The sequence below is a fragment of the Lemur catta genome, chromosome 2 (assembly GCF_020740605.2).
Source record: "Lemur catta isolate mLemCat1 chromosome 2, mLemCat1.pri, whole genome shotgun sequence".
Classification (NCBI taxonomy): domain Eukaryota; kingdom Metazoa; phylum Chordata; class Mammalia; order Primates; family Lemuridae; genus Lemur; species Lemur catta.
The window spans coordinates 31,465,983-31,478,184 of NC_059129.1; the positions used below are offsets into that span (position 1 = coordinate 31,465,983).

The following is a 12,202-nucleotide window of genomic DNA, read 5'->3' on the forward strand; positions in this document are numbered from 1 at the left end:
TTCTAAATCTGTAAAGAATGATGATGGTATTTTGATAGGGATTGCATTAATTTTGTATGTCACTTTAGGTAGTATGGACATTTTAACAATATTGATTCTGCCAATCCATGAGCATGGTAGAGATTTACATCTTTTACATCTTCTACAATTTCTTTTCTCAGTGTTTCATAGTTCTCCCTATATAGATCTCTCACCTCCTTCATTAAATATATTCCTAAATATTTAATTTTCCCTGATGCTATTGTGAAAGGTGTTACATCTTTGATTTCGATTTTCAGCTTGACACTGTTATTAGCGTATATGAATGCCACTGATTTGTGTGCATTAATTTTGTATCCTGAGACTTTACTGAATTCATTTATCAATTTCAGGATTCTCTTGGTTGAATCCTTGGGATTTTCTAGATATGATATCATATTGTCAGCAAAGAATGAGAGTTTGACCTCTTCTGCCCCCATTTGGACATCCTTAATTCCCCTCTCTTTTCTGATTGCTCTGGCAAGGACTTCCAGCACTATATGGAATAGAAGTGGAGATAGTGGACAACCTTCATTATTATTATATCTCTTAAGATGCTCTATCATTGGTGATCTTTGATGTTACTATTGTGATTGTTTTGGGGGACGACAAAGCACGTTCATATAAGATGGCAAACTTAATCTGTAAATGTTGTGTGTGTTCTGATGGTTCCCCTATTTCTCTTCCTCTTCCCAGGGTTCCCTATTCCCTGAGATACAACAGTATTGAAATTAGACTAATTAATAACCCTACAAGGGCCTTTAAGTGTTTGAGTGAAGAATCATGTATATCTCATTTTAAACCAAAAGCTAGAAATGATTAAGCTTAGTAAGGAAGGCATGTCAAAAGCTGAGACAGGTGGAAAGCTAGGCCTCTTGTGCCAATTAACCAAGTTGTGAATGCAAAGGAAAAGTTCTTGAAGGAAATAAAAAATGCTACTCCAGTGATGACATGAATTATAGTAAAGTGAAACAGCCTTATTGCTGACGTGGAGGAAGTTTTAGTGGTCTTGGTAGAAGATCAAACCAGCCACTACATTTCCTTAAGCCAAAGCCTAAACCAGAACAAGGCCCTAATTCTCTTTAATTCTCGGAAGGCTGAGACAGGTAAAGAAGCTGCAGAAGAAAAGTTGGAAACTAGCAGAGTTTGGTTCAAGAAGTTTAGGAAAAGCAGTCACCTGCATAACATAAAAGTACAAAGTGAAGTAGCAAGTGCTGATGTGGAAGCTGCAGCAAGGTATCCAGATGAAGGTGGCTACACTAAACAACATATTTTCAATGTAGCCTCAACAGGCTCCTATTGTTAGAAGATGCCATCTACGATTTTCATAGCTAAAGAGAAGTCCATGTCTGGCCTCAAGCCTCAAAGGACTGGATAGCTCTCTTGTTAGGGACCAATGCAACTAATGACTTTTAAGTTGAAGCCAATGCTCATTTACCATTGTGAAAATCCTAGGGCCCTTAAGAATTATGCTAAATATACTATGCCCTTGCTCTAGAAATAGAACAGCAAAGCCTAGATAATAGCACACCTGTTTACAGCATGGCTTACTGAATTTTTTAAGTCCATTGTTAAGACCTGCTGCTCAGAGAAGATGATTTCCTTTCAAAATGTTACTGTTTATTGATAATGTATGTGGTCACCCAACAGCCCTGATGGATATATACAAGGAGGTTAATATTGTTTTTGTGCCTGCTAACACAACATCTATTCTGAAACCCAATGGATCAAGGAGCAATTTGACTTTCAAATCTTATTATTTAAAATATATATTTCATAAGGCTATAGTGGCCATAGATAGTAAATCCTCTGATGGATCTTGGCAAAGTAAATTGAAAACTTCTGGAAAGGGTTTATCATTCTAGCTGCCATTAAGAACATTTGTGATTCATAGGAGGAGGTAAAAACATCAACATTTACGGAATTTGGAAGAAGTTGATGTGGAGCCTGAAGATGTGATTGAAGTGTTGCAATCTCATGATCAAACTTGAATGCATGAGGAGTTGGCTCTTACAAATGAACAAAGAAAGAGGTTTCTTGAGATGAATATACTCCTGGTGAAGATCTGTGAACATTGTTGAAAGGACAACAAAAGATTTAGAACAATCCATTACTAAAGCAGTGGCAGGGTTTGAGATGATTGACTATAATTTTGAAATAAATTCCACTGTGGGTAAAATGCTATCAAACAACATTGCATGCTACAGAGAAATGAAAAGAAGAGTCCATCAATGCAGCAGACTTCATTGTTGTATTATTAGAAATTGTCACAACCACCCCAGTCTTCAGCAACCACCACCCTGATCATTCAGCAGCCATCAACATCAAGGTAAGACCCTCTATTAGCAAAAATATTGTGACTCACTGAAGGCTCAGATGATCGTTAGCTTTTTTAGAAATAAAATATTTTAAACTTAAAATATGTACATTGTTTTTGTTAGCCATAATGCCATAGCACACTTAATAGACTACAGTATTGTGTAAACATAACTTTCATGTGCACTGGGAAGACAAAAAATTTGTGTGACTCACTTTATTGTGATACTCGCTTTATTGTAGTGATTTGGATCCAGGTCTGCAGTATCTTAGAGGTATGCTTGTATTTTCATTCAGAAGAAATGGTATGACTGTCTCACACAGAACCTGATAACCTGGAAAGCATTCAAATTCCAATATATTAATAGTTTGGAACCTTTCTGGGTTCTATGTACCTCTTCAGCAGGAGTGAAGAATCCCATAGACTGATGGCTTTTTGCAGATATTCTCATTGTAATGAGATTTCCTTAGAGTTACTGGCTATGATTGTTTTTTTATTAGTTTCCAATGAAGAATGAAATACTGTCAGCATAGTAATTCATAGCACAAGTAAGAAGGCTACGGACATTGTTAGTGTAATAATTACATAACAATAGTACTATAAGACAATACCTAAGCAGTCACTTGATAATTACTTATTAGCTGTAGGTTTCGAGTCTTGATGTTTATCCTTTGGAGCTAGGGACAGAATATCTCAGTTCTACATTCTTTACACTTACTCAAGAGCTCCTAAGGCTAGAGAAAATGTTCAACTTTTTGGTATTTTGTTTCTTCTTTTGTAAAATGGCAATGCTGTTGCCTGTCCAAACCACTGTTAGTATTTTTCTCAGCAATGTTTGTGTGAATGAAGTATTGTTACAGGACTTGAACATTAGGAATAATTATCCCACCTTGCTTACGTATACCATTTTATAATACTTAATCTTCTTGGTTAAGAAGATCATGCAGTAAAATCTTAACTGTTAACTGGGGTGAAGTGTTGTTAATTTAAATTTGAATCATTCTGAAAAATCTGTTTATTCGAATATGTTTGTTTCTGAAAATCAATCTTTCTTTCTTTCTTTTCTTTCTTTTCCTATTTCTTTTTCTTTTTGGGACAGGGTCTTACTCTGTTTCCTGGGCCAGAATAGAATATAGTGGCATCATCATACCTCACTGCAACCTCAAACTGTTGGGCTCAAGTGATCCTAGTGATCCTCCTGAGTAGCTGGGACTACAGGTGCACACCACATGCCTGGCTAATTTTTTTTTAAATTTTTTGTAGAGATAGGGTCTCACTGTGTTGCCTAGGCTGGTCTCAAACTCCTGACCTCAAGCAATCCTCCTACCTTGGCCTCCCAAAGTCCTGGGATTACAAGTGTGAGCCACAACGGCCAGCCAGAAGTTGCGCTTTTTCTCCCCCAGAATATTATGTGAGTACAAATATTTTGGTTACATGGATTGCTTTTGTACTGCTTGAGTCAAAATTCTAAGTATGCCCATCACCCAGATAGTATATATTGTACCCATTAGGTATGATTTTACCTATATTCCCTCCACCCCCATTCCACCTGCTTGTTTTCTGCTGCATTTTACTTCCATCTGTGCATATGAGTACTGATCGGTGAGTTCCAATTTAATAGTGAGTACATGTGGTGTTTGTTTTTCCATTCTTGAGTTACTTCATTTAGGAGAATGGTCTTTAGTTTTATCCAGATTGTTGCAAAGGGTATTAATTAATTTTTATGGCTGAGTAGTACTCCATGGTATACATATACCACATTTTATTGATCCACTTATGAATTGATGAGCACTTGGGTTGATTCCACATCTTTGTGTTTATGAATCATGCTGTAGTAAACATTTGAGTACAAGTGTCTTTTTGATAAAATGTCTTTTTTTCCTTTGGGTAGATACCCAGTAGCGGGATTGCTGGATCAAATAGTAGGTCTACTTTTAGTTCTTTGAGGAATCTCCATACTATTTTCCATAAAGGTTATACTAGTTTGCAGTACCACCAACAGAATATAAGTGCTCCTGTCTCTCTGCATCCATGCCAGCATCTGTTGTTTTGGGACTTTTTGATAAAAGCCATTCTCACTGGGGGTAGGTGATATCTCATTGTGGTTTTGATTTGCATTTACCTGATGGTTAGTGACACTGAGAATTTTTTCATATGTTTATTAGCCATTAGTCTGTCTTCTTTTGAAAAGCTTCTTCTGTTCATGACTTTTGCCAGCTTTTAATAGGGTTGCTTGATTTTTTTCTTGCTGGTTTGCTTGAGTTCTTTGTAGATTCTGTTTATTGGCCCTTTATCAGATACATAGCATGCAAATATTTTTTCCTATTCTCTAGGTTGTCTATTCGTTCTGTTAATTGTTTTCTTCGCTGTGCAGGAGCTTTTTAATTTAATCAAGTCCCATTTATTAATTTTTGTTGATGTTCTGATTGCCTTTGGGGTTGTCTTCTTAATTCTTTGCCTAGGCCAATATCTAGAATAGTTCTAGGTCTCCACAGAAAGTGGGGCCCACATCTCTTTCTTTGAGGACTTGTGGTGGAACAGGGGGGCACAATTTGGGAACTCCCTGCCAGCTGGTGTTTCACCTGCAGCTCAGATAAGCTAGCTGGTCCCAGTGCCCCCCAGACCCAAGAGGGGTGTAGGGGGATGCAGTGCAAGGGAGAAGTCTAGGAGCTGGACCTGGGCAGCAACGAAGCCTGCATGGACGTATCTGACAGGAAGGAGAGTGTGGTGGGGTGCTGAGGAATGGGGATCTGGGAGTGTACCCATTCCCTCTGGCCACCATATTGGATATGGGTGTAGCATTGGGAGAGTAATAGCCTAGCTCCCAGCTCCATGGCAACCAAGTGCCTCACACTCTGGCACACTGACTGACTGGGTGCTGCTCCTCCCACTCATTACTGCAGGCAAAGTAGTTTGCACCAACTCTTGAGTGGTCACTTTTCTCCAGTGGGTGCGTGCCCCCGGCTGAGGTCCTCACAGATAGAGGGCCCATACCTCTTCCTTTGAGGACTTGTAGTGGAACAGGGGTGCACAATTTGGGAACTTCCTGCCTGCTGGCATTGCACAGAGATGCATGCTGGTGGTTCAGGCCCACAGACCTGGGGGAGGTTTGAGAGCCAGATTTGGGAGGAGTGGGAGTACACATAGACTGAACTGAAGGGAGTGTGTTGTGGGGGTCCCAGGAACAGCGATTTGGGAGAGCACCCACCCCTCCCTGCAGAAAATCTGTGCTAAGATCCTAGCCTGGGGCCTTAGCACTCGAGCATTTATGCCCCTGCCCAATGAACAGCCTTCCTGGTTTGGAGAGCTTGTCCTCAGAAGTTGCATTTTAGTAAGTCAATTTTTTATATGAATTATTTTCTCAAAATTTTACCTCTTTCTTTGTTAAAAGTAAAACCTGTATTAGCTACATTTATAAAAATGAAAAGTATTCCATGACCAATGCAAAATGCCATCATTATATAAATATCTTTACAGGAGACATGGCATGCTTAGAAGATCTGACTTGATTAAATCCTATGCTTTACCTCTAGTTTTTTGAAATTTCAAAGGAGACATTCCATCTGTCAATAAATTTTCAAATTTTATAAGTAATAATAATCACAATCCCAGTTAGCAGTTACTGAGCTTTGACTGTGTGCCAGGTACTATTCTAAGCATGTTTCAGGTAATAACTCAATTACTCCTCACAGCTACACTTTCCAGGAAGTACTATAGTTATCTTCATTTTTCCAGTGAGGAAACAGGCTTAGAAAGATTAAGAAACCTGTTTATGGTCATATAGGTCTGACCCAACCCCTGGCACTGGTCCATGGCCTGTTAGGCACCTGACCACAGAGCTCTGCTGCCCCCCCTTCCGTGGAAAAATTGTCTTCCATGAAACTTGGAGGGGTGGCGAGGGAGGCGCAAGTGAGCAAAACTTCATCTGTATTTACAACTGCTCCCCTCCCCATCACAGGCATCACTGCCTGAGCTCCACCTCCACCATTCCTCTCCCCACCCCTCCCCCCATCTGTGGAAAAATTGTCTTCCATGAAACTAGTCCCTGGTGTCAAAAAGGTAGGGGACCCCTGGTGTAAGAGATGTAAATTTTCTGTATTCTATACCACCCTAGCAAGGATTTGTGTTTTCTATTTGAGTTAAATCTACTTGTTCTGCATTGGAGTTATCTCGTCTCTCTCTGGCCTTGGAATTTTTTCAAGTCATTGCTGATATACATCGGTTCTTCTTCCTGTTAGTGGTTTGTGGTTGGTTGGTTGATATTCCACAATTAACATCATTTTTATTTTCATTTGTCATTCTTGGAAAAGTAATATTCCTTTAAATTTTGGACCTGTATTATTATGTGCTTTAGTCCCCTGAAGGGTGAGTGTCCCTGTGGTGCCATTAGCCACTTGTACAGTGTCCTGAGAGCATTTTAAGGGAAATATGAATGGCAGCACCACTTGGATCCCAATTAAAAATAAATCTTTTTTGAGGGAAATACAGTTTTAAACCTTCCAAGATACAGAGGGATGATTCTGTTGGTTGTCTTTGCCATTGATGACATCATCTAGAACTTCCTATTGCATTAAAAAGGGATTTTAGTGGAAAATTGGTTTTTTTCCTCTGTTAAAATGAAAAAATAGTTTTCACATAGCTATGTGTTACTAAAAATATAGAATGAACTTTTATTAGGTCCTACAAAGTCCTAGTGATGTCCATTGTTATATAACAAAGACTTGTGAATATCTTTTGGAATGCCTTAGGAGTAAGTAGGCAGCATTTTAACAGCCCACTGTGACTCATGGGGAAGTGCATGTCTCCATGTTGTTCATGACTGTGTTTTTATGGGCTAGGCCTCCCTGCTGTCTCACTTTACTGGCTTGTCTTCTCTTCTATTTACCTTGGCTGCACTTCTGGCTCAGCTGGATACCACAGGCTTCACCAGGCAGTTGGAATACAAGCCCACCACACCAGCTCTCCATGTCCCTGTGGCACTTTATGGCTCAGAGGGAATTGGATCTGAACCCTGTGTGGCTAATGGTTGGATGTACCCAGCCGAGTCTGTACAAGTGGAGAAAATGCGTGGATTTATGAGTCTGTACTTCACATTCTTACAGACACATCTCTGAGTCCAAGTAAATACACATCTATTCCTCTTTGATTTTAGTGGTTAATATTCAGGCCCTGAAGAATGAGTTTTGGTTACCCTGGTGCAAGGGTGGATTCTTCTGGAATGGAGGTGATTATCCAGAGGCGTTACATTGTGCTTTTCTCTTCATGCATTTTTAGTACCTGTACATCATAGCTTTCCTGAGCATCTCTTAGCAGTGCCACCTGCTAACTTGGCAGAGTGAGGAGACTCTCCAGTGGTGTCTCACTTCCTGTGTCCATGTGGATTATTTTTACCATATGATGATTTGGAAGGTATTTTCTGTAAATCTCTAGCTTACCTATCCACAGCTGTGGTAAAGAGTGGAGAACTGGGCTCATATACTCAACTTGTGAAGTGTGATTTTTCCCAGAAACAGGAAAGGTAGACAAATTTAGCAGGATAAGGGCTTCTTCATGTGAGAGTTGAACTCTAAGCTTAGTATAAATTTTCTGATCTAGAGGAAATTACAGGACTCTGAGACCAACCCTTACCAGCTTGCCACTAGGCCTGGTACAGCTTTCATTGCAAATGCTGGAATTAATGGTTTGGTTGTGCCATTGAGATTATTTCAAGGTGGTATTTTATCTCCTACTTTCAGATCTAGCTGGAGTATTCAAATAAACCTTTTGTATAATTCCCATAGGCTGTAACTCTGTGGCTTGGGTAGTGGTCAGAGGAGCTCTAATGCCAGAGTAAATGGTGCTGCTAACAGAAAAGAGTAGGGGTTGTCTCTCTGTAAAATGCTACACAAAGGAGACTTTCTTTGCTCTTCCTGGTACATGTGGTAAGCATAGAAATAGTTTATTGTGAAAGTCTTTCAGCCACAGGTCTTTCTAAGGCATAATTTTACCCTCCAGGGAAACCAAAATAAATACCAGCCTAATAAACTTCAGATTTTTAAAAATAAGTTATCCTATTGCATTTCTGTAAGAAGAAAAGTATGAAAAGTCAATGTGTGTTTTTATTCTGCTTTGATTTACTTTCCAAGCTGTCCTGTCCCAATTCAGTCTTAAAGTGGAAGAAAATACTTTATCATTTGAAGCAGGATGAATGTAGTACAAAATTCAGTCTTTCAGAAGGGAAGCTTGGGGAGTAAATTTTGATGCCAACTTTGGAATTTTTTTAAAAAACAAAATACATACACACAAACATATTTGGTATTGTCCTGGAGGTCAATGATAACTTCTTGGTATTCTTTGTAAAGGAAGTCTTCCATCCAGGGTTCCCTTCATTCGTTTTTAGTTATACAGGGTGTCCCAAAAGTCTCCATAAAAAGGAAAAATTTCATAGTGAATATTCTGTAAATAAAGGTACATTTAACTACAATTTCCCATTTTCCCTGTGTATGGCGACTTTTGGACCACCCTGTAATCATGGTCTACCTGGCCCTCTCGCCGGCATTAGCTTCCCCTTCCCCTTTCTTTGCTCTGAGATCAGTCCCTTGGTCCTGCCTTGTCTCTGATTCTCTGTTTACTCCTTGGCTTCTCGTTTCCCTCCCCAGTCTAGACCAGGTACATGAACTGTAGCGTACATTCTGCTGTCTCTGCAGCTATACAAGCCTGTCATTTTCCAGATCTGAGATACTTTGGGGTTTGACTTCTCATTGCTTTTACTGCCCTTTCTCAGTCTCCTTCATTGATTATTATCTTGTCAATTTCCGTAACTGTGACTACCCTGCCCCAAGATTCCTTTGACTATTCATTATGTTTGCTTTATCTTTAAAATTTATTATTAAATAAAGTTACAAAAAGTAATGTAGTAAATATTTACGCACCGACCATCCAGCTTTAAAAATACATTTCCAGTGTCCTTAAAGCCCTCATTGTAATTCTATGTTTTCTCCTTGAATTTCTTATTTAGGTTATAAATTTCTTTATACATTTTCTACATGTGAAACTCAACAAGCAATATTCAGTATATTTTGAAAATTTGTATCTTACTATTTATGTACTTTTGCAACTTTTTAAACTGAAGATTATGTTTGTGCAATTAATTCAGGTTGCTCTATTTTGCTCTTCCACTACTGTATAATATTCTATTTTAAGCCTATGCCACCATTTATCTATTCTGTTTATGAGTATTTAGGTTGTTTTTATTTTCCACTATTACAAACAATGCTTCTGTGAACATTCTTACAGAAATCTCCTTGCACACGTGTCTATTTATTATTTCAGCAAATTGTGTCGAGCACCTATTAGTGCTTGGTGTGATTGATAAAAGACTGCTGAAACAAGTCTATCTTCAAGCTATATGCTCTAGAGAGGACATGCAAGCAAATTCTGTTGCAGGAATCTTCTCACCTGCTTTCTTGACTCCCATTTAAACTCTCCTCTGTCATCTTCCACGTTTCTGCTAGAGTTAACTTCATAAACACAGTTTTAATCATTATTGTTGTGCTGAAAAACATCCGATGGTCCCCTATTGCTTATGTGTTAAAGTTAGTACTCAGCTTACCATTCAAGAACCATCCTAGCCTAACCTTTTCTCTATTCACATCTTACCCACATACCCTTCTGTGCCCGTGTCCCTTCCCTTTCATGAGTCTCAGTGATGTTCTTTTATCCTCAGCTGTCTTTCCTGTTTTGAACTTTATTCAGGATGTTGAAATTTTACTTAATTTTCAAGATCCAAATTAAATGCTTTCTTATCCATGAACATTTTGCACCCCTTGTCTGATTCAAACTTTATATTGCAGCTAGCTGGGTATACATTTGTTTAGCTGACTAGGGCAAGAGCCGTATGGTAATTGCCTCAAACATAGTAGGACCTCATTAATTAAAATAATAATTATAATGAAATTGAATTGAATGGATCATTTGGTTCTCAGCTTTGCTGTTAAAACTCTTTAATGGTACTAATGGGAGGAGAGATTAGAAATAGAGTGAATGTTTTAATTTTCTGTTGCAGTTTTCAAATGTTTCTGGCTCTCAATAAGTGCTTGTAGCTTACTAACCAGGGAGCCATCCTAAGTGGGACCCTTATCACATTAAAGTAGGGTAGGTTGAGGAGAAAACTGACTTTAGTAAGAGGGACAGATTCTTCATTTAAAAAAAAGGCCATATTCTCACCTCAAAGGGATCTTACTAAAACATACTTAACCAACCCCCATTCTCATCTCTTGGTCAACTCCATTCAGCCTTTTGGGTGGTGGCGCAGGTTGATGACCTGTCACTGATTATGCCCTCCTACTTATCTCCTGTCCCAGGGTGGAAAGTAGATGTAGCTGCTTGTGAACAAGGGGAAGCCTGAGTCCACTGTGTCCGCGTTTCCATTTTGAAGGAAATGGGAGAAATGAGGCCAGTGGTTTGATAAATTATATCAAAAATAGTCCCTTCATGCTAATGGAGTGTGAAGAAGCTGATGTACTGGAGATGATCTATAATATTTCATATTTCTCTGAGGAGAAAAATGATAAACTTGATGATGTGTGATTTATTCCTGTTTCTTCAGATGAGGAAAAAAATCCTCAAGTCAACTGCCTGTTTCTCACTCGTAGAAGCTGGCATGTGGATTTTACACTGGGATTGGAGGCTGGGCTTGTTTAGAGAAATGCCTAGAGAGACCTTGATTAATCACCAGACCTTTGGCAGTTGGTTGGGAGAGGGTAATTACAATAGAACTGCTACTGTTTTATCATCACTATTTTATGGCTCTATACCACCAGGTGACAAATGTGTTAATTATTACATTTTGTACCCTGGACCTTTCTTGGCTGCCCCTCCCCTCATGGTTTTGGCCCTTAGTCCTCCCCTGCAGCTCAGCCCTGGACAGCCGTAACTTCTGCAATCAAAGAACTGTTCTTTGGAAACCATGCTGAGAGGGACATGGCTATCAGCCCTGCTGTGTGCAGACTCTAACCACAGGGGATCTGGTTAATTCCCTTTCCTCTTCCTCTACCCATCACCCTTTGGGTCAAGTGCTGCTCAGAGACAGAAGCTCTACTTGCTTCTTTAATAACTGAAAATGGCACCCCTGGACTGGGCCATTTCACTCTAAATAGCCCCCTGGAGGAGGTTAGAAACAGAGGTTGCCTTAGGCAAGGAGATTTAGCAGGTAAAATTGTCCTTTTTCTTTCTTTTTTCTTGGTCTTTCTTTTCTTGCTTTCTTTCCTTTTCTTTCTTTTTTTGCTGCCCCTTCCTTGCTGACCATTACCTAAAGAAAACTTCACCAGCATGCCTATAATTTAGTTACATCATTTTACAACAGCTGAAAGAACTGAACTTTAAAGAAGGAACTCAGTAGCTATGTCATGGGAAAGTATCTATTGTAGTTTGGCCACTGAAGGTAGGTTGTAGAGTAATTTTTAGATGGATCAGATTTTCTTTAAGAAGGAGCTCATGAATTGGTACCTTAGCGTTTCATTTTCTTCCATTACTCGTCCATACAGCTTTTCATTGACAATCATCTCTTCTTTTGCTGTAAAACATATTCAAATAAGTACACTTATGGTGCCTGACCTCCAGAAGAGAACCAGTTGATTATATACTTATACAAACATGAGTAGCCAAAGAGTGTAGAAAGTAACTCCCAAACTAGCCACAGAGAGGACAAGTGCCATGGCTGAGGAGCAGAGCCTGTGCAAAAGCTGGGGAAGGCTTCCTGGGAGTTCCATCCCTCAGGAAGAATTTCTTCTGACCATCCATTTTTGCTGGAATTGGGGTGCCACATCTTTTGCCCTCTGGCTAAGTTTTTGTTTATTGTGTGTCTCTCCATCTAGAATTCCCAGTTTT

At 39.3% G+C, this 12,202-nt stretch overlaps 1 protein-coding gene across 2 annotated transcripts in view; it reads left to right on the plus strand.

Moving 5' to 3' along the window:
* The window catches only part of AUTS2 (activator of transcription and developmental regulator AUTS2), a 1,151,910-nt gene that overhangs the window by 574,843 nt on the left and 564,865 nt on the right, over nucleotides 1-12,202 (plus strand). The window lies entirely within an intron of this gene.